The following is a 22,362-nucleotide window of genomic DNA, read 5'->3' as shown; positions in this document are numbered from 1 at the left end:
TGCAGCACAATTTATGTCCTGGATTTTAGGCAGCAGCAAATTATTAACAAATAGATCATGACACTGCCAAGGCAATGTTGAGCCTTTGCCAAGTTATTGCCATTTCTCTTCTAAAAATTAAAAAGAGGACCACAGCCAGAACTTCAGAAGAAATGGAAAACCATCTCCTTAGAATAACCAGACCAAGAAGAAGAGGCATCTCAGGCAGAAATTCCAAAGAATCTCTTCTTAAAGCTAAAATAAGAATCAACAAGAAGCATAATGGGGGAATCATGCAGCCTTTTCAGGGCACCGAAAGAAGACAGCCCCCCTCCTCTCTGTGCATAACATGCTTTTTGCCTGCTAGCTTGCTTGTTTAATTTCATATTCTGCCCTTCAGCCAATACTGGGCTCACAAAACAATTCACAATGTACTGAAAGAACCACTTAAAATATATTAATTTTTAAAAACAATGTTAAAGTGTTTCAACCATTAAAACATCAACAGTGCAATCCCATACATGTCCATTCAGAAAGAAGTGCCATAGAATGGATTGAATTGACTCCTGTGTGCAATACAATAAAATTAAATAAAATTGCAGCCTTAATTCTATTTCTGACCCTGAGCATTTAAAAAAAATTAGTCTGGGGATCCTCTGAAGTCTATTTTACCTGTAAAAATATTACTCCAAAGTTCTTGAAGTCTTTGAGACAACCAAAGCTTTTCAGGTAGGTGAAAACCCCTATTCCTTCCATTCTGTGAGCATGTTTTGATTCCAATACCAGTGCATCTTCCAATGCCCCATCCTGCAGTCCTTCTCACTTAATGCAGGTGAGAAACATAGGATGGACAATGGAAGCTGCTGTAGGTCTGTCATCATTACTGAATTAGAAGCAATTCAAAGTGTAATGGCAATATAAACTTTTTACATAGACTGTAGCATTGCCTGTAACTCTTACATGGTGATCCAAATAGTTTGTATTTCCTCAAATTAATTACCATATTTTTCCGTGTATAAGACACCCCCATGTATAAGACACCCCCACTTTTCTAATCCAAAAGTAAGAAATCTAAGTGGGACTTAGCAAGCGTAGGGGGAAAGGGATCAAAGCCCTGCAGGATCACTTTGATCCCTGCTGTCCCTTCCACTTGTTTTTGTTCTTTTGTCAGCTTACTTCCGTGTATAAGACGACCCTCAATTTTTATTCTAAAGATTTTAGACAAAAGTATAGTCTTATACATGGAAAAATACGGTACTACCACCATTCCCTATTTCTGTCATTTAAAACAGTGATGTGACATTTTTATCAGGTGTCATGTTGTCGTTTGAAGCTGGAAGCATGTCCTCTTAGATTAACATCCCCCTAGCCCCCACCAATGAGTCGGAATCCATGATCCTGGAAATGTTGTCAAGTCCTGGGGACTCAGGGCCCTCTGGAGTGCAAGATCTTCAGATGGAGAAGACTGAGCACCAGAAGATGAGGAAAGTGTACCCACCATCACTTTGCAATAGCAAGTAACACAAAACAAAGGCTTGGTTACACATGCTGAGAAGGCATGCCCAGCTCTGGGGACAGTCTCCTTATGAGTAGAGTTCTTGAACAGTAGTTGAGGATTAGCTTGGAGCCGCAAGGTGAGCCATGGCTTTCTGATTCTATTTTCCACCAGTCTCTAAAGCAAAGCTGCCTGAAGAGAAAGGTCTTTGCCTGCTTGCACAAAAAAACAGCAAAGATGGGGCCAGCCTGGCCTCCTGTGGGAGAGAGTTCCAGCGTCTGGGAACAGCAACACAGAAGGCTCTCTCCTGTGTCCTCAACAAATGCACCTCTGAAGATGGTGGGGCCAAGCGAAAGACCTTACCTGATGATCTTACCAGCCAAGCAGGCTCATAATGGGAGAAACAGTTCTTGAGAGAGCTTGGACCCAGGTCGTTTAGGGCTTTATAGGTTAGAACCATCACTTTGAATTCAGTCCAGAAACAGAACAGCAGCCAGTGGAGCTGTTGTAACAGGGGGGTTTAGCACATTGTGGGAACCTTATGCAATTTAGGCTGCTTGCCCATGTTTGGAGAATTGGAAGATGGCAACCCTATCTTTCTGTGTTTGCCCGTCATTAGCCTCTGGTTATCTTTTGGCTACTATTTTTGGACTGTTGACCTCAATTTGGACACCTCTTGTTTGCACTGGTGCCACTGGGGAAGCTTGCCGGGCTGCTTGCCCAGACTATCTGCTGTCTTCCTCCTTGAGGCCTTCTCACAATTGGCACTTTCCTGTGGCATCTGTTGACAGTTCATCGAGGGAAGGAGGGCAGAAAGGGGAAGGGAACTTGGAAAGGGACTTCCAAGGAGTTGGTGAATAGAAAAACTATCCCAAGAATTTCAGGATTAAGCAAAGAATAATCACAGTCCAAAGCCAAAATCAGTCCGTAAATCATTCATGTACCAAGTCGATGATTCAAAGGAGGAATCAGCAGAAGTGGGGAAAATAAACACTTCAGGTCAGGTTAGCAGGAAATCAGTCAAGGCAGATAAGGAATGCTGAAGACTGGGAACAGGAACAAGAAGCAGGAAAGATAAGGATGTTCATCCAGCAACTTACTAGAAGTTTGTTTCCTGTATTTATCTGGGTCTAACATGGGCCAGTCTGTCCTACAGCTGCAGCTGTTCAATTCTTTGCTACAGTCAGTCTGTTACTGATGCAATCCCTTTTCAAATACACTTCATTTCATTCCACTTTAAGACGCTGACATTCTTTTGAGCTCACAGGAAGGTTTTTCCTCTTGCCTCCCCTGTAATCTGGTGAAGATGGGTCTTCTCTGGAGGGGTCAGGTTCTGCCCCCTAGGGAAAGAACAACCAGCTGGAACCTTCAATCAGTCCTCTACACATGCTCTTTTCAGCTAAATCATGTCATCCTGGTTTTCGTCCTCTGAGGAGGACTCCCCCTGATAAGGCATGGCATCTCAAGCCATGCACATCCCGTTCAATTATTGCTAAATTGAGTGTGCTTACCTCAAGTGTTCTCCTGAAAATTCTGAAGAGGACCACTTCCACTATCCACTACTATCCTCTACATGAGAGTCACGATGCTAATTTTCCAGGTATTGACTTACAAGGAGAGCACCCTGCAGATAAAGGAAGGCATTTTCTTCAGACTCATTGCTCTTTATGTGCAGGAGAAGGGTGAAACCAGAAACAGAGGCAGCAGGACTACAGCTCCTGCTTTATCCATTGTAAGTTTAGTGATGACTGAATAAGGTTTTTGTCTCTGGGGAAACATGCCAGGGCTGTATGAATGAAGTGGCTGGGTCTTGAACCCAGTCATTTGCAGATACAGGTACAAAGAACTCTCTCTTTAGCAAATTCAATTTGTTCTCGAAGTTATTAGGATAACAGATTCCATTGGCTGTTTCTAAGATTTGTCATCTACTGCTAGAAGGTCCATCTGGAATATGTCCCAGAATTACTATATTACAAGTTATGTGTTTTAGATGCCGAATTTTATATAGCAAAGAGCAAACCATAACCTGAATGTTGACGACACCCATATCAGCAGTCAAGATGGTTTACAGCAGTAGTTCCCAAACTTGGGTAATCCAGATGTTCTTGGACGGCAAGTGCCAGCAGCTGTTTCTGGCTGGGGTTAAAACCGTAACTTGACAACCCAAACTTCCCCAAATGTGGCACAGACCAAGAGCAAACTGTCTTCTATGCCTGTGCCAAATTCAGTGCTGATCCAAAGCCCAGTTTCAGAGAGAGAGAGAGAGAGAGAGAGAGAGAGAGGTTTTGGCTGCCCACATTTTTAGAACTGTCTTGTAGAATGTTGATTTGCTCTGCAGCCCAATATCTATTGCTACACTCCCACGCAGCTATAATAAAGGTGAGTAGCTCAATGTTGTGTTGTGGGGCCTTCAGTATATTTAGCAAAAATATGAAGAATGGAACTGCAGTGCATTTTTTATTGGCATGCTCAGTATTGAGATCTGGCAAAGCATCCAAAACATTATTAACCAAGGAGCTCAATTAGCATCATTAAGTGCTAATTGCCTGGTTATTATTACTGATGTCTATAAACAGTCTAATTACTGACAGTTATGTTCCATGCCATACACAGACATAATACTGTATTTTCAAGGAATAAATGACAACTGCGTACAGAGGGGCATTGTTGCTGAAAGGGGTCTCATTATCCATATGAGGGAGGAATCATAATTGTTATGACAACAATAGAGACAAAAGGGACAAATGTGTGACTACGACAAGGACAAGGTGTTGTGATACAAATCTGTTTGTAGATATGGCAAACTTACAATCAGCTTCAAAATGATAATGATGCTCATTCTTGTCTCACATAAACCTTGGATAGCACACTGACGGGGAGGGAATAGATTTTTCCTTAGTTTTTCAGACAAGAAAGATTCTTTTTACCATAACAGATGGATGTAGTCTAGAAATTACTAGTTTCTTGGATAAATCAACTATTTGACTCTGATTTCCATATGCATCAATTTAAGCCAGCAGCTTGATCCAGGTGATTTAGATTGCAGCTTATGGAACTCACTGCCTGAGGATATGGTGACTTTATTAGCTAAGGGGACTTTATAAATATGGAACTAGAAAGACTCTTGGAGGTTTGTTTAATGAAAAACTCTAAGTAATGACAAAATCCTTCTGTTCTTAAAAAGGAAAAGGTTCCCCTTGACATTTTTAGTTCAGTCGTGTCCAACTCTAGGGGGTGGTGCTCATCCCGTTTTTCAAGCTGTAGAGCCAGTGCTTGTCCGAAGACAGTTTTCATTGTCACGTGGCCAGCATGACTAGGGAACGCCATTTTACCTTCCCACCAAGGTGGTACCTATTTATCTACTTGCATTTGCATGCTTTCGAACTGCTAGGTTGGCGAGGAGCTGGGACAAAGCAACGGGAGCTCACTCTGTTGCATGGATTCAATCTTACGACTGCAGATCTTCTGACCTTGCAGCACAGAGGCTTCTGCGGTTTAGCCCACAGTGCCACCATGTCCCGTTGTTCTTAAACAGCAGCAAAAAACCACAAAAATATTGTGTCACCTTTAAAACTAATGTATAGGTCTATATCTCTAAATGGTAGATATACAGGATAAACTAAACCTACACTCTGTTTCTGTTTACTTAAAACACGGTTGGTTATGGGAATACTATCTCTTCAAAGGGTTGATTATACATGTATAAGCTTTGGTATGTTCCTTTCAACTGCTTACTGATATATGTATGTATCAGGCAGTTGGTGATCAGAATCTGGTAATTGTCCATTTATGCTTATGTAAAAGGAACGAACATACATCTTGGCAGCAAATTGCTCCTCATTAATGAGATACTGGTTGTCTGATCCTGTGCACCCAATTGCCTGACTAGAGGCATAAGCAAGAGTGCACCTGGGACCTCATTAATGAACAGCCAAATGCTACCTAGACTTGCAAAAGTTTCTCTTACTCAAACATAAATCAAGAAGAGGACTCTGGCTGGTGTATCTGCATTATTAAGAAGCAGAGATCGGTAAATGTATTTTTTCGGACTACAGCTCCCAGGAACCCCCCCCCCCCCCCCCGGACCAGCATGGTCAGTGACTGTTCTGGCTATAGATTCTGGATATTGCATTATAAAATATCTGCTGTAAATTGGGGTATGTGTGTGTGTGTTTGTCTAGGATATGTTATATCTTAGATATTATTAAAAAATCAAGTCTATATTGCTGAAAAAAATGGTATTTTGTTTTGCACTTTTATAATTTACTGATGTTGTTATTGTCATTTGCCTTCCTTACGGTTCATTATATCTGAATAGGATCTGGATTGGAGAGCTCCAACGTCAGAAGGATTGCCTTCTGGCAGCCTTTCAAATAAAGGGTGATCATCCCTCAGAGAGGACATGTGGCCATCCTGTGTTTACATGAGAAACATTTAAAGCTCCATGGGAAATGCCCACACATCTCATGTTCGATCCACTTTCTTTTGCAAAACCAACTGAACGGAAGCATTAAACACACACACACACACACACACACACACACACACACACACACACACACACACACACACACACACACACACACACACACACACACACACACACACACACGGGTGAACACAATGCCTGCTGTTTGAGGGAAAACAATGAGAAACATTAGATTCCCTTCAGTTGACACATGAAAGAAAAGGATTAGGCTGAATGCAGGATTAGATTCAGTCACATATGGGACGAATTCTGTTCTTCTATATATCTACCAGGCCATTCTGTTGCTAACACACTTTACTGTCTACTTTACAGAGTAATATCATATTTGAATAAAGGATCCACTGGAGTGTATCCAGCTTAGAACTTGAGTAACTAGCTTCAAGCTTTTGTCTTTCACAATAGCGCTGATAGGTGTTAACTACTTTCAGAACAGTTTAACCACGACTACTAACTGCATCTGTGTGACAGTAATGTTGAGGCTTTTGGTTAAAAGTTTTTGGCTTCTCCTTCAGATGGCAGAAAAAAACCATCAGCCCAGTCTCATCCAACCCTTTCTGGTTGCACTTAAAACTAACTTATTTTTTGAAGTGGAGTCATTGTAGAAGCATTTTAAAGTAGAAAATGTATCTTTACCCACAATTGCTTGTGCTATCAGAAGAAGAAAGAATAAAATGGAGTATCCAGGCTTGGAAAGTACCTCCATGCCTGCTTCCCAGAGGATAGTCAGAGGAAAAAAAGAGAGCAGATGCCAGAGGCAAGAAACTTTAACAATTGAGTTAGTGGCAAAGAACAATCACCTTAGGTTGTAAAACACTTTCCCATTGATAATGCACCCAAGATTGTTATTCTCCAGTGAAACAAAGGGGATCATTTTTACTGAGAATTGCTTTTGCAATGAGTTAGATATAATGAAATTATTTCATCTTTAAAAAAAAATACTTTCTTTGCACCCCACTCCCAAATTAAAAGATGGTCAATTTTCAACAGAGCAATGGATTGTGCTGATTGATTAGTCACAGCAAACAAGGAGCTGACACTTTGTAAAAGCAAGTCACCAGGGGTGAAAAGGTAGACCAAGACATTTTGCAACCAAGGAATGCAATGTTCCTTCACACAAATCGCCTTACATTGTACCCAAGCAAATTATTTTGGGGCATGTAATGCAGAAATCCTGCTGCTCCCTTCTCTTGCAGTTAAAAAAAGTAAGGATAATGAATTCTAGCCTTTCCATTAGGTTCAGGAGAGTTAAGAGTGATCTACTGCAGTCAAGGGAAGGGACTCTTCAGGAGAAGGTCAGTTCCCAAATCCTCTGCTATTGGGTTTCAAACTGTTCCCAAGGAGCTATGTTTAGAATATCTGCAGAATTTCTCATCCTTAATGAAATAGACTTTCTTGCTGTGTTATCAAGACAGCCTATTAAGGAATTGATATCCCTTGAAAGAATTCTCATCTCCAGCACAAGTGTGAGATAAAGGGGTCCCCACAATCAAAGAATTGTACATATTGTCTCTGTAGAAAATGGTATCTTCCTTTTGTGAAGTAAAGCTCATGCAACACAGCATAAACCTAGGACTGTTCAACTGTTCAAAAAGACTTTAAAACTGACCTCCAATGCATGTAAACTTAAAAATATAAGGCAGAAGCTATTGCATTGTTGTGAAATTGTACAATTCACTTCAAAATCTTGCAAGCAGAAGAATTCCCTTTGAGGAGAAAACATTTTGGGGTTTCTCATTCTCCTGGATGAAAATGAGGCAAGTCAGAATTTACATTACTATTTGGAAGGGAGCCACAAATTGCTATATAATTTTGCGATGACTACTGAAGTAGGTATGAGACATTATGAGCAGGTGTTCCCCTCAATTGTGTTGTTGCCACTGCTATACAGTAGGACTCCAATATCCATGGGGGATCGGTTCCAAGCCCTCCACTGGAAGCTGAAAATGTGAATTATAGTGAATGCTATATAGCATGATCTCTAGTCATCAATTCTGGTAATGACATAGTGGAAATATATTTCTTTAGTGAACACTATATGTAGCATAGTCTCTGGCTCTCCCTAATGACCAGTTCTGGTAACCTCATCTTTAGAAATATATATTTCTAGGATTTTTCTTTTAATATTTTAAGGCTGTGGATAAGTGAATCAATCGATACTGATCCTGTGGATAAGGGGGTCCTGCTGTATATCTCAAGCCAACTTCTTCTTCCTTAAGTGGGGAGAGGTACCTTGGGGGATGGAAAAATAAAGATAAGACTCATGGAGCACCTTGTTTGCCTACTGAGGGTTAGGACTTGACTAGTGCCAAAACCAGCAGTGGGAAAAGGTGCCCTGTGTATCAGTGGTTGCCTTAGAGGAGGCCTTCTTGGTGTTGGTTCCAAAAGGCCAGGAAAGGGTCTAGTTAGCCAAATGCTGTCCAGAACAGTATAAGTAAGCTTCTGAATTGCATGGTAGACTTCTCTGGGGATAGTGAACTCATGATCAGTGCAAGGAGGGATCCCTTAAGATTTTGGGGGAAAGTTTCCTCCAATCAGATCACATTAAAATGTTCACATGAATTCAGTAGGCCTGCTTCAAGCCAAGTCCATGGGCATTTGCCTCACGAGGATTATAAAACAGTTCCCTAATGGATTCCTAAGACTGAAGACACTAACGTGGACCATTTGAAGAAGATTGTTTGAGTCACCCTCACTGGTTAGGGTTTAAACTGAAACAAGCATAATCTGCTAATGCCTTTTCTAGAGTTTAACAAAGCCTACTGTTTTCTCAAAACCAGTGTGAAGTTTTCCATATTTTATGCAGTTCCAGAAGATGTTATTTTTCTTGTTCAGAACCGTGGCTAGACAGACCATTCATCAATGAAGGCAGAAAGCAAAGTACCACAGTCATTGGTGACTTCGACATTGCTACCAGATATGAAATGTAAAGGAATCTCTTTTAGATTTGGCAAAAATGGGATTTTATACAGCTCATACTGAGTTTAAGGTATGTGGTCTTGTTTATACATTGCTGACCGCATGCCTTCTATCCATTTTGTTTTCTAAAAATTAAGTATCCTCCTTTGTTTTTTATTTGGTGCTAGCAACACCAAGGAGGAGGTGTTGAGAGAAAGGGGGATTAGTCTGGATCAGTAAGTGCATAGTAATTCTTGCCTAATGGTGTTAGACAGCAGGTGTCCTGCATTGTGATTTGAACATGGGCCACTCCAATAGAGTGTTCAAGGTGGCAGAAAATTGATCAGTGCAAATGCATGACTATTCTAAATTTTTTGTGACTCTAGCCCAGTCTATTCAAGCAAGATTAATAAAATGGGACAGAAAGAGGTCCTGCTAATGACTGTTCTATCGATCCTCTGTACTTTGGCAATTTTGTTATGCAGTATATTAGAAACTAATTGTTTTCACTCTTGCAGTGGAAAGGCTAATGAAACATGGCAAGTTTGGGAAATGACTGAGCTTCATTTATTATGGCAACATTGTTCTCTTTTGCAGTCCATCTATTGCACTGTATTTTTTTAAAAAAACAGCAGCAACACCCACATTATAACCACACAAACATCTGTTGGAAGCTTAAGAACCTTTGGTTACCAGGATAGAGAGCCCATTTGTGTCCTTCTTGTGGGCTTCCCATACACAGTTTGTTGGCCACTGCATGAATAAAATACTGGATTAGAATTGGCCTTTGATTTGGTTCCTCTTGTTCTTATGTTTTCCTCATACCTTCCTCTGCTTCTCTGGACCATTCCTCTTGACACTCTCTCTCTCTCTCTCTCTCTCTCTCTGTCTGTCTCTGTCTCTGTCTCTGTCTCTCTCTGTGTGTCTCTGTGTCTCTGTGTCTCTGTCTCTGTCTCTCTCTCTCTCTCTCTCTCTCTCTCTCTCTCTCTCGTGTGTGTGTGTGTGTGTGTGTGTGTGTGTGTGTGTGTGTGTGTGAGAGAGAGAGAGAGAGAGAGAGAGAGAGAGGGTAACAAAGAGAAAGAAATGCAGTCCTACAAACTCTTCCCTTCATTAACTCTTGCTCTATCTATTATCAGTCCTGGGCACCAAAAGACTTTTCCTATGAATCAGTTGTTTTTAGTATGGAAAGGCCTCTTGTTATTTATTACTCAGAAGACTGCTGCATTTAAAGGATGCAAACTCCTTACTTATTCTCATGTGGAAGAATGAGAAATCGTATTATTTTTCACTTGCAAGATGGCAAAATAGTGTATACGTTGGTGCTGATGCAAGGTTTTTTTTTTCATTTGCAAGACTGATGTTTGTGCAAATTGTGCCAAATTGCACAAAACTATTGAAGGGTGTCAGGACTATTTCCTGACTATTAGCTTGTCTCTAATGCATTAATCAATCAGCTGAATTCACACAGAAAAATTTCCCTGTGAGGAGAAAAGAATGATTTTTCACTCCAAGAAAAAAAGAGTGCTAGATTCACATTCCCTGCTTCTTTTTGGATAGCCCTGTTTTTCTTCCAAATTGACAGGCAGTGAACCACATGAGATCACTGAGAAGAAATGATGTGATATATTTGCTAGATAAAGAAAAGCAGAAAGTAGGTGAAGGGTGAGCAAAGTCCAATATAATACCAACAGCAACAGCTCAAATATTTTATTAGCTTCAAGCGACATGCTGTCAAAACAGCTACAATTCATATTATTTTAATCCAGGAATATTTACTTGTCAAAGCTTTCTGCAAATATGTTCCCAAAAGGTGAAAAACAAAAATGAACAATTTGTGGCCACATCATTTCCCCCATCCCTTATTGTAGTCTTCATATGATCTCTTCAAATCCTAAGGATTTGTGGGTTTTTTGTACTGTTTCCCATTGATTACACAACAAGATGCCACACAATTCTATGGATGTTTTCTCAGAGGTTAAGTCCCACTGTTTCCAAAGCGGTTTACTTCTGGGTAAACAGGCATAGGGTTTCTGCCCAGACAGAGTTAGGTGTAAATGCCCCTGTCATCTTAATGTATCTGCTTAATGTGGGCGTGTTACTGAACAACAGCCAAAATCTTGGAGTCTTGATTGTTTGATTTAGCTTGTAATTCTGCACCACATAGCTGAGATTAAGGCCCATCGAGTTTACTTCTGCATAAACACCAAGAGACTTGTGTTATAAATAAGATATAAAACAAGGACTTTGATTAGAGCTTTTAAAAAGGAAAACATATTGTTTGTGGGCCTCAGCACCATTTCCCCCATTACTTTTAAAATTAGTCCTAAAAACTAGCTTTTGGCCCTGGGGAAGAGTTTGGGTGTTTTGGGATGCGGGAGGGCTTTAATTGCCAAAAAATCACCATTGGACTGCTGTTGCTGGGGTGATTTGGTGACAATTTTTGACTATTAAAGGCTCCTCCCCCTAGTTTCGAGGCTCCCCAAGGCTTCCCAGGGCAAAAGGGAGCCCTAGGGAGCTTCAGATCCTGAAAGGGCAGTGGGGGAGGGGACAGGAAGCTTTCTATTAGTTTCAATCAAATATTTCCAGTGATGCATCTTGTTTATACTGGCGCAACTATGCAACAGGATTTTGCCCATAACCTATGAGATACTATGGAGCCACTGCCAAAGACGATATTTACGCAATATTGTAGGATTAAGACATATTGAATTTCTCTTCTCCTGTCAGCAGCAGTGATATAGGGTTGAGAAATATACAACCAGATGACTCAGTGACAGAAGTTGATATTTTTGGAGGGAATTTGATATGGGGATATCTACCTTATCAAATTTTTCTGTTGGTCTCTTTACTGCAATCCATATTATATATAGACATGTTCTCTGTGCTCTAATAAAATTTATGCCATGGTGTGTCCTAAATAGGTTCTTGGGAACGAAGTGAAGAGATGGACCACATGTTCTGCAGCCATAATGCCCAGGTTCCATCCTTGGTATCTCAAGGAAGGCAACTTGGAGAGCTGCTTCCACTGAAAGCAAACCAATCTGGGGTCTCCTCATACAGTTCGGGTTACTGTACAGCTCCCATTGTCTGTGCCTGGTCACTTTGCTGCCTGAAGCTGATGTGAGTTGTTCTGGATGGTCCAGGGTTCGGGGAACCTGCTGTAAACAGTTTTGAGCAAAAAAAGAACAAACGGCCTTACACACTATGTCAGAGTACACCATGGAAAATACGTGTGTTGCTTTGTGTTACAGATGATTCTGTCATCTGGATTGTTGAGTTCCAAATTACCTGGTCTTCTTTCTGAAGCAGAACCAATGTATTAGGATGTCTTCTTTTTATTTTCAGTTTTTATACAATGCAACTTTGAGCTCAGTTTGCCATTGTTTTAATTTCCTTCAACTGAGATGAGCTGTGGTCCACATACACACTAGCCAGCACATCCAGTGGTGAAGGCTGGTGGGTGACTAGCAACACTAAAGAGCCAAAAGATAGCGACCTCTGCTTTCGTTAATTTCTATCTATATCTCTTTTTCTCTAGGAACACAGAAATCTCCTTCATGCCAAGTCATGCTATTGGTGCACCCAGCTCAGTGTTTCTCTGCACTTGCACATCATGAAGACACTACAAAAAGCAGCTGTCGTGCAATTATGTATATTATTTTTATCCAAAGCCAAAATGTTTTGCTTGTATATTTCTGTATGTATACACTCACACATACACACATGTATGTATATACATCTGTGTGTGTGTGTGTGTGTGTGTGTGTTTGTGTGTGTGTGTATATACCCAAACACTTACAAGTGTGACTAACAAACAAGTATTTAAGCAAGACCTTGTGTTTTCCATCTTCGTTGGTTGCTATTTAGTTCTATTTATACATCTATCTATAAGGGATGTGGTGGCGCTGTGGGCTAAACCACAGAAGCCTGTGCTGCAGGGTCAGAAGACCAAGCATTCGTAAGATCGAATCCATGCGACGGAGTGAGCTCCCATCGCTTGTCCCAGCTCCCGCCAACCTAGCGGTTCGAAAGCATGCAAATGCAGGTAAATAAATAGGGACCACCTCGGTGGGAAGGTAACAGCGTTCCGTGTCTAAGTCGCACTAGCTATGTGACCACGGAAGATTGTCTTCGGACAAAAACGCTGGCTCTATGGCTTGGAAACGGGGATGAGCACCGCCCCCTAGAGTCGAACACAACTGGACAAAAATGTCAAGGGGAACCTTTACCTTTATCTATCTATCTATCTATCTATCTATCTATCTATCTATCTATCTATCTATCTATCTATCTATCTATCTATCTATCTATCTATCTATCTATCTATCTATCCATCCATCCATCCATCCATCCATCCATCCATCCATCCATCCATCCATCCATCCATCCATCCATCCATTTATTTATTTATTTATTTATTTATTTATTTATTTATTTATTTATTTATTTATTTATTTATTTATTTATTTATTTATTTATTTATTTATATCCCGACTATCTGGTCGGTTAAGACCACTCTAGGCGGCTACATACATACATACATACATACATACATACATACATACATACATACATACATACATACATACATACATACATACATACATACATACCTACCTACCTACCTACCTACCTGCCTGCCTGCCTGCCTGCCTGCCTGCCTGCCTGCCTACCTACCTACCTACCTACCTACCTACATACCTACATACCTACATACCTACATACCTACATACCTACCTACCTACCTACCTACCTACATACCTACATACCTACATACCTACATACCTACATACCTACATACATACATACATACATACATAGTGTGGCGTGCTGGGCATTGTCATTCACCAACTTCTGAGGGGCTGCAGTTTGCTCACTATTATATTAAGACAGCCATTCTTCTTAAATGTTGTCTTTTAATTTTCTCTTTTTACACCTCCCCCCACATTTTTGTTTTCTTTTTTAAGCCATCACTTGAAGCAAACATGTTGAAACTTTCAGTGTAAACATTTATTTAAATTATCATGTTGGACTTAAAGGGATAAACATTTATTCCAAATGGCCATGGTTTCCTTTGCATAGGATATAAATAAAAGTATTAGTAAGAGGCGTTTCTTTAGGAAATACTCTAAAGCAACAGAAACAGAAAGGTGACGAGAGACAGATCATCAGACACTGAAGTGTGACTCAACACAAATGTCGCTGTTTTAATAGAAGATGATAAAAACAAATGTCCCTGAAGCCTTAGCATCATCTTCCATGGTCAGTCTTTTATATCATAATGCCTACACTTCAGTTCTAAAAAGAGGGAAAGTGGAAACTGAACGATATAAATAACTATATCATATAAGTAATCATCATGTGCTGGCAAGTCAATTCTGATTTATGGCAACCCTTTTCAGGGTTTTCCAGCTAGAGAATACAGTGGTGCCTCGCTTAACGAGCGCACCGTTTAACGATGAATCCACATAGCAATCTATTGTTTTAGATCGCTAATGCGATTGCATTGCGATGTTCTGAATAGGCAAAACATCGCATTGCGATGATCGGTAAGCGTTTCGCTTACCGATCTTCGCATTGCGATGTTTTTTTAAACAGCTGATTGGCGGTTCCAAAATGGCCGCCGGGGGCCCAAAATGGCCACCGCAAGTGTTTTCGCGCCCTGCCCTCACTTACCGAGGGTGCGAAAATGGCGGCGCTATGGAGGAACTTCGCTGAACGGTGAGTTTGGGAGCCATAGGAACGCATTAAACGAAGTTTAATGCGTTCCTATGGCTTTTTCCGTTCCGTTTAGCGATGTTTCTGCATAGTGATGATTAATCCGGAATGGATTCACGTCGCTATGCGGGGCACCACAGTATTCAGAAGTGGTTGATCTTTCCATTCTTCTGGAAGTGCCCTGGGACTGTGCAGGCTGGCTAGGAGGCACAGTGGGGAATTGAACTTGCAACCATACCTAAACTACTGAGCTATCCAGTCACCTTGAAGGATATAAAGTAATACTGTATCTGTGTTCACACAGTGAAAGATGCCCGGTGAACTCTTTTTATCCCAAGGGAACTGTCATAGACTAGAAGAATTAAGAACAGCAGCTGAGAGAAGAAAATTAGGAACTCTGGACAGGAGAGAAGTGAGGCAAACATTAAGGAAAATATTCACCAGTGGTGGCATTAGATGTAACTCTCCACATGAGGCTGCTGTATGGGGCTGTTGCAACCCCATGTCATAGATTTCTGTTCTCTTTGTATTGTTTAGGTATGCTTATTCATACTGTAGTTTATAATTTCATAACTTCTGGTTTCAGAAGTGACACCCTCCACCCTCATTCAGAAATGCCCAAGCTACTCCACGTCAGGTCTTAGGTACATGAAAATCCACCTCAGTTTTGTTGCATTCCTCTGAATCCTACTTGCACTAAGCTTTCTGGATAGCTCATGAATTAGGTATCTGGCTGCAGAGCCAAAGAGTTCGATTCCCCACTGTGCCTCTAGGGAGAAGAGTCAGTCCGTGTGGCCTTGGGGGAACCTGCACGGTTGTAGGGTGCCCACACAAGAAGGGAATAGCAAACCATTTCTGAGTATTCTCTACCTAGAACACCCCAAAAAAGGGTCACCATACATCAGAATTGCCTTGATTTCACATGATTATTATATTAATATCTGCAGTATTATTCTATGCTTTGTTCATACTGTATTGCAAGCTTTTGTTTTTCTTTGTCACAAGGTAATTCATTCTTTGTGGTACTTTTTGAAGGTGTATTTTTAAAAACTGTAGGGATTTTTGTACACAGTTTTCTATTCATGTTTGTGCATATTTTGAACCATGTGTATTTTCTCTGTTTACAATTCTAAAGTGTATACAAAATTTTGAATACATTTATCAATCATTCAATCAGTCCATTTGTTGTTTAGTCCACGGACTATTATGATATTTACTAATACGCACAGATGATGCTGAGTATATTGATTTTTTTCAAAATGCACTACAAATCTCTTAAGCAAATTTTACATTGTCTCACAGCAGATCTTGAGAAAGCTGGCATTGCTTTCTTTTCTTTTCTTTTCTTTTCCTTTCTTTTTTCTCTTTTGTCAAAAATCTCAATTTCAGCAAAATTATTTTCCACCCCTATAAAGTTCATCTGTGTGCAAATTGTATGAGCCTCTCTGCCTTGCAATAGAGGCTCATACAAATATTGACAATATCTAAAGAAAGAACTTTTTTGCTCAAGAATGTCAGAATGTTCAGTCTCAACAATCCATGAAATGAGTGCAACAGAAGTTTTTTTTAACTGTGGATGACTCTAATGAGCCATGCACAATGGATGCAATGACATGCATTGTTACAGTAACTGTCCCTATAAAATTAATTCCCAGGACATACAACTGTTCTTACATACAGGCTCTGCTATACATTGACATACTGGCTAAGGCCATTTATGTGCAATACTTTCCTAGTCTGTTCCTTCCAGTTTCCAAACCATATTTTTTTCAAAAAAAATCCAGTTCCAGTGCTTGGTTGTCTAATAGCAAAACAATACTGTCTACCAGCACCAGAAATGGTTCACCTTATTAAAGATTCTTTATTGTGTAATTTATCACATATGTCCATATGTTCCCTTGGAAACTGAGTAGGCTTGCTTTGCAAAAAGAAAATAATATAATAAAGGCAAAATATATGAATTTCAGAGTTTTTCAACTGTTAGCATTCTAATACTAATACTGTACTTGAAAAACTCTTTAAAATTATTCGAAGGTTGAGATCCTGTTATGGAGTTACACACATGGCATAATTTCCAGATACAGATTGCCATATATATTTATATTTATATTTATATTTATATTTATATTTATATATATATAAATCTCTTTAGGGAAATCTGTTGCTCACTGAATCATGCAAGTCAGCATGCAATAATGTCTATGGAGATTTCTTAACTTAACGGCAATTTGCTTGCAAAAATTATGCTGTTTGTGTGACTGTGCAACAGGGTTTCAGCCTAAAGTTTCCTTCCTCTTTCAAATGACTGCAAAAGAGAGTGTGTGTGTGTGTGTGTGTGTGCCGCCTTACTAACTGAGAACACAGTAGTACTCATAATTCTTGAAATTAAGGCAGGAAGTAAGAAAGGCAGTTGAAATGTCACTTGGACTATCCACTATATCCCAACTTGCCTGTGGAGAATGAACAGTAAAAACATAAGAGAGTAGAATTCATCATACAGAATGGTGAAGTTTGTGTGATTACAGCTTGCAGACTGAGGAACAGACTTACACATCGGGAGAAGGAAAGCTGGTGAAAAAGATGAGACTGTCTATTTTAACAAAAATATGCCATACTCCAGACTCTGCAGATTTGTTTGTTTTGTTTTGTAATTGGTTGTTAGGAGACAAGACAGGTTTCTTTTGTGTATCTGACTAACAAGGCATTTAGCCATTGAAGAAGATGGCTGTCTGCAGAGAAAACTGGCGCAAAAACAGGACATACGTATTTCTCTTTATGTGTTTCCTACACCCCTGAGTCTACACATCTGCTGCTTTAGTCAACAGAATTTTCTGTTGATAACTAACAATAGAAATGACTCACAAAGGGTTTTTGATCACCACTGTGACAATTAAGATCATTAGATCTTAATAAATATTATATTGGAGCATTGTGCAAAGAAAGTACACTACGTCAAAGCAGCTTGAAATCCCGATTCAGTATAATGTATGTCAGGCAAACTGATAAAATGGAGAGTGCTATGCTGGTGACAGAAAGAGGAACTGTTTGCTGTGATAATTAACATGAGAGTGATAACCATGACTCAACACAACATCATTGTTTAGTACCACCACATCCAACTTTTAAGATAACATTATGACGTTCAAGCTCTGGAAGATAGGAATATATTCATATATTGTGCTGCAATATGAGTGCCCATGTCAGTTCAATTGAGACAGATATTGAGATAGATATTGTTGTCAAAGATGGAATAGTTGTGTATGAGCACAGATAGAAGTGGGCTGTCTTTGCAATCCTTCTATGTGTGTGATGTTAATGCATCCATCACAGCTCAAATGGTGTGTCAGGGAACTTGTGAGAAGACTGGAGTTTACTCAGAAAGTCTGTAGTGTCTCTTATGCAGCCAGGCCATCAATGTGAGGACACAGCCTGCCTAGTCACTTTCTTCTGTGACTTTTTGTTTATATACAACTCTTTTATGAAACTCCAGAGGACGAGGAGGTAGGAGGAGGAGGAACCAGTGAGGGAGGTTGCCATAGAACAAATAGACTAATCCAGCTTCTTTGCAGATTGGAACTTCCTTCAAAGAAAGCACATTTTTGATACAGCTCAACAAATCATTACGAACAGTGCAGATTTACAGTGCAGCAAAACAACTTTTCCAGCAAAGTAACTTTTACTGAATTCCTCTTATTGGTTGTTGTGACCAACTCAAATTTTTCTGTGTGTCACTGTGAGGTCCTCATGTCAGGTATAGTATTGTGATATTATCGTAAAAAATCATGTGACTCCCACATCAATTAGGAATAATCAGCAGTGTGGAGGAAAATGGGTGAAGGGAGTGAGGACAGAAACAGAGGGGAAAAATGGTGTCAAGAACCAGTCATCAGAACAGTGAAAATGAGAGGGGACATTTCTCATTGTTCACAAAAATGAATAGCAATGAAGCATATTTTTAGTTCAGGTTTGGATTGGGCATCATTTATCATCCTGGACAAGACAGAGGTCTTGAGGATGGGTGGCCCTTCCATTAGGTGACTCCCTTTCTTTTGGGGGGGGACGACTCTTGCCACAAACACTCTCCCTACCAACATTCGGCTGGCACCCTCACTGGGAGTATTCAAAAGGCAGTTAAAAACTTGGCTATTCAAGCAGGTCTTCCCTCCAGTCAATTAAGTGATTTCTATTTCTATTTTTTTTTTCTTTTAAAGTCATGCCATCTTGGTAATGTGTCGCTTGGAATTAATTGCTATAACTATATTTTTTGTGATTTTATTTTTGTTATATTGGTGTGCTTTTATCTATGTAAGCCGCCCCGAGTAGACATTGTCTAGAGGGGCGGGGTAAAAATCTAATAAATAAATAAAATAAAATTTAGTTCTGGAAATCACATATACTCACATGCAACTCAATTAAATATAAGTGAAATGTATTCATTTGGATTGGACTGGACTGCACTGAACTGAATTAGACCAGACTGGATGGGAGCTGTTGCTGCTCTCCATCTCCTTTCAATTATAAGTCCTTTATTTCATTTCATTTCCCCCTGCCCTTCCTTCCTAAAGTCAGGTTGTACTGTAATTGCTGAGCCACATGTGGTGGCCTCATGGGCCACGTTACTCAGACGCACCATAGCGACGCCTCTTCTTTTCTTTTTGTTATACAACTAATGATATTGTTATTATAAAAGCTTAGGGAATCATCATCAATTTAACTCTACTTTATGTCCCACAAAAACTGAATAATGCTTTTGTCCTGAGGGGGGAAAATTAGGCTGACAGGAAGGGAAAGTAATATCTGCAGATCCACAAATAATGAAGCCACCACCCCAAGAATTCAATGGAATGGAAGGCAAAAAGAATCAAATGGCATTATGGTATTTAAAAGCTTATTAATAATAATGACATTGAAATACAACCATAGACCTTTCTTATTTGGTTATTTCTAAAGCTAGATCAAGAGGATCAGGCCATTTAATAGACATTAGAAACGGATTATACACTTCTAGAGCTATTTCATGTAAAGCTTTTATCATGCCATCTTGCCACATTCACTACATTTTATGGGGACTTTGTACATGGTCATCATCTGCTTCTCATGTTTTGTCCTTACCATGGAAAATCCATCAAGAAGGAAAAAAAAAAAGGTAAAATGACCTGTGCAGTACATTTGAATTGCTAGTTATGAGGAGCCTTCTACCTAGAAATACCCTCAGACTTCTTTATAAAGCTATGCCTGAAATTGGGAGACTGCTTTGCTTCATGAAGTGAATCTTATTAACAGGTATCTTTTATATGGCATCTAAAGATTTAGGTAATTCTGTTTACTGACTGAGCCTACAGAACTGGGGGTAACTCTGGACCTGCCATCTTACTCATACGGTTTTATCTGCAGGTCCTCATTGTTGTATTTTGCTATGAATAAATAAAATACCATACTTGTATAGTATAACCACAGTGTGGAGAAGTTACTTTTGGGGCAAAACATAATCCAATTTTGAGTATAACTGTGTGTTAGTTGGCTTGGGAAAATATTTACATAATGAACTCCTATTTGTTCTTGTCAATGCACTCATGATTCATTGTAAATTCAAAAATTTAAATTCCCTTCGGTTATAATGTTTAATGCAGGCCCACCCATTATCAACATAATTGGACTGAAATAAAATTTCACACTAGAGTACTGATCTTATGCAAAAGACCTACTGTAAGTAAGCAGTCCCATGCTGTGTCGTACAGTCATAGCCCCCTTCAACTAACATATGGGAACAAATTTGCTGCATGGCATCTGAGGTACCATTGGTCATTTTAAAGTGGTACATTTTAAAGTTTGCAGTCCTCTGTCAGCATGATGAACATAAGCATAGACTTCTAGTTGCATGTACTTTTGAGTAACCATGTATAAGATTACAATTTAAGACTCAATGGCAGAATCCGATTCCTTATCCCAGTGGCCTTGGGTAACTCAGATGGTTTTGGATTGCAATTCCCAGAAACCTTCACCACCAACTATGCTGGGTGGAGTTTCTGGGAGTTGCAGTTCAAAAACACCTGGGTTACCCAAGGTTGGAAACCACTGCCTTATGCTGACTAGCATAAATCTAAAGGCACAAAAGTTAGCAGCGAGCTGTCATTAGTTGAGAAGTCTATGGCAGCATTTCTTGTCACATTCCTTAAATGCAGTTTAGAGCACAACAAAATAAATAAATAAAATAAATAATAAACAAGAAATGCATACACTGACCTCTTAACTTCCTTTTCTTTTGCTATTTTTTATTGCCTTCTATTATTTTTATGTCTTGTTGTTCATCTGTTTGCCGCCCAGAGTAGTAGCTTACTAGTTGGGTGGGATAAAAATGTAAACATGCAAACAAACAAACAAACAAATTAGCAGCATTTTGCTGCTGAAATGTATGTTGCTGAACTCATGCCAGCAAAATTATCTGTTTCGATTCAGGCCAGTTTCTTTTTCAGACTTTATTGTTATCCTGTGTTTTGAACTTAAATGGTGGTGGTGTGGAAGGGAAATAAAATATATTCTGATACATCTTTTTGCCGCCTTACTTTGAGAGAGGCAGCAAAGATTCCCTTTCAGATGTATCATCTTTTATCTCTGTTGCTATCTATGTTTTCAAAAACTCTTTTACTGTATTCTGTGGTCTAATAAAATTCTTTATTGTTATTGAATCCATATTACTTTCATTTTGATTGTAAGTTGCCTCGAATATTTATTGGAAGACCAGGACAGAAATGCTACAAATTAGTCAGCTGAATAACAGATGTTGATCTAATAAAAGTTACCATCCATCATCATTTTCTACTTTGCATCTTCTGTTTTCTAGGACCAAAACCTTACAGAATATTCAGCTGGCAAGTGCCATGGCATTATTTTAAGGTTTCACTCTGAACCATCTTTGTGGTGTCACAGAGGTTTCTTCCTTCTGACTCTGTTGCCCATTTAGGTCATTAGACAACACATATATAACATAAAGCTATTTGTATAGAACAGTGGTTTATATATCTGGCTGCAGAGCCAGAGGATGGGAGTTCCATCCCCCCCCTGTGCCTCCTGGGAGAACAACCAACCTGTGTAGCCTTGGATAAGCTACGCAGTCCCAACGCACCCCTAGAAGAAGGGAATGTTCAACCACTTTGAACTATTCTCTACCTGGAAAACCCTGAAAAGGGTTACCACAAGCCAGAATTGACTTGCACATGGTTATTATTATTACACGTGACACAAAAGAAATTGGTCTGCTTTGCAAGAGTTCTAAAGGTCTTTGTCCAGCAATCTCAGCTCTGTTCTCTGATTTGTTGTATAAGGTGTTGACAGAAGTGTAATTTGACAATTTCAAATCGGCAAGCATCATCTCACTGCAGTGTGGATGATGTGACACTGAAAAAGGAGGCTCAGAAAGAATGGGTGAAAGCTGCATCTTTCAACATGCCTGTATCTTGGAACAAGTTTTTTTTTCTTCCTCACTAAATGCTTTCAGCCATTTATCTTCTGATTTTTTTGGATCAGAAGAGAGTGACATTAAGCTATCATTTAAACCAATATGGGGGAGAAACAAGAATTCCATAGACTTCAATGTTAGGTATGATAAGAAGGCTGTCAAGGTAATTTTCCCTAAAAAAAACAGGGCTTAGTGCCTCAAATACTCTCTTCCTCATTCTCTCACATGTACCCAAATTCAGAACACAAAGGTACTTCAGTGGCAATGCTGGAAAATCATCAGTGGTAGATTACCTCTCAGGTGTCAAATCTTAATGCTGTTAAGTCTAAC

The sequence above is a fragment of the Pogona vitticeps genome, chromosome 3 (assembly GCF_051106095.1).
Source record: "Pogona vitticeps strain Pit_001003342236 chromosome 3, PviZW2.1, whole genome shotgun sequence".
Lineage (NCBI taxonomy): Eukaryota > Metazoa > Chordata > Lepidosauria > Squamata > Agamidae > Pogona > Pogona vitticeps.
Note: the sequence above shows the minus strand (reverse complement) of the source record.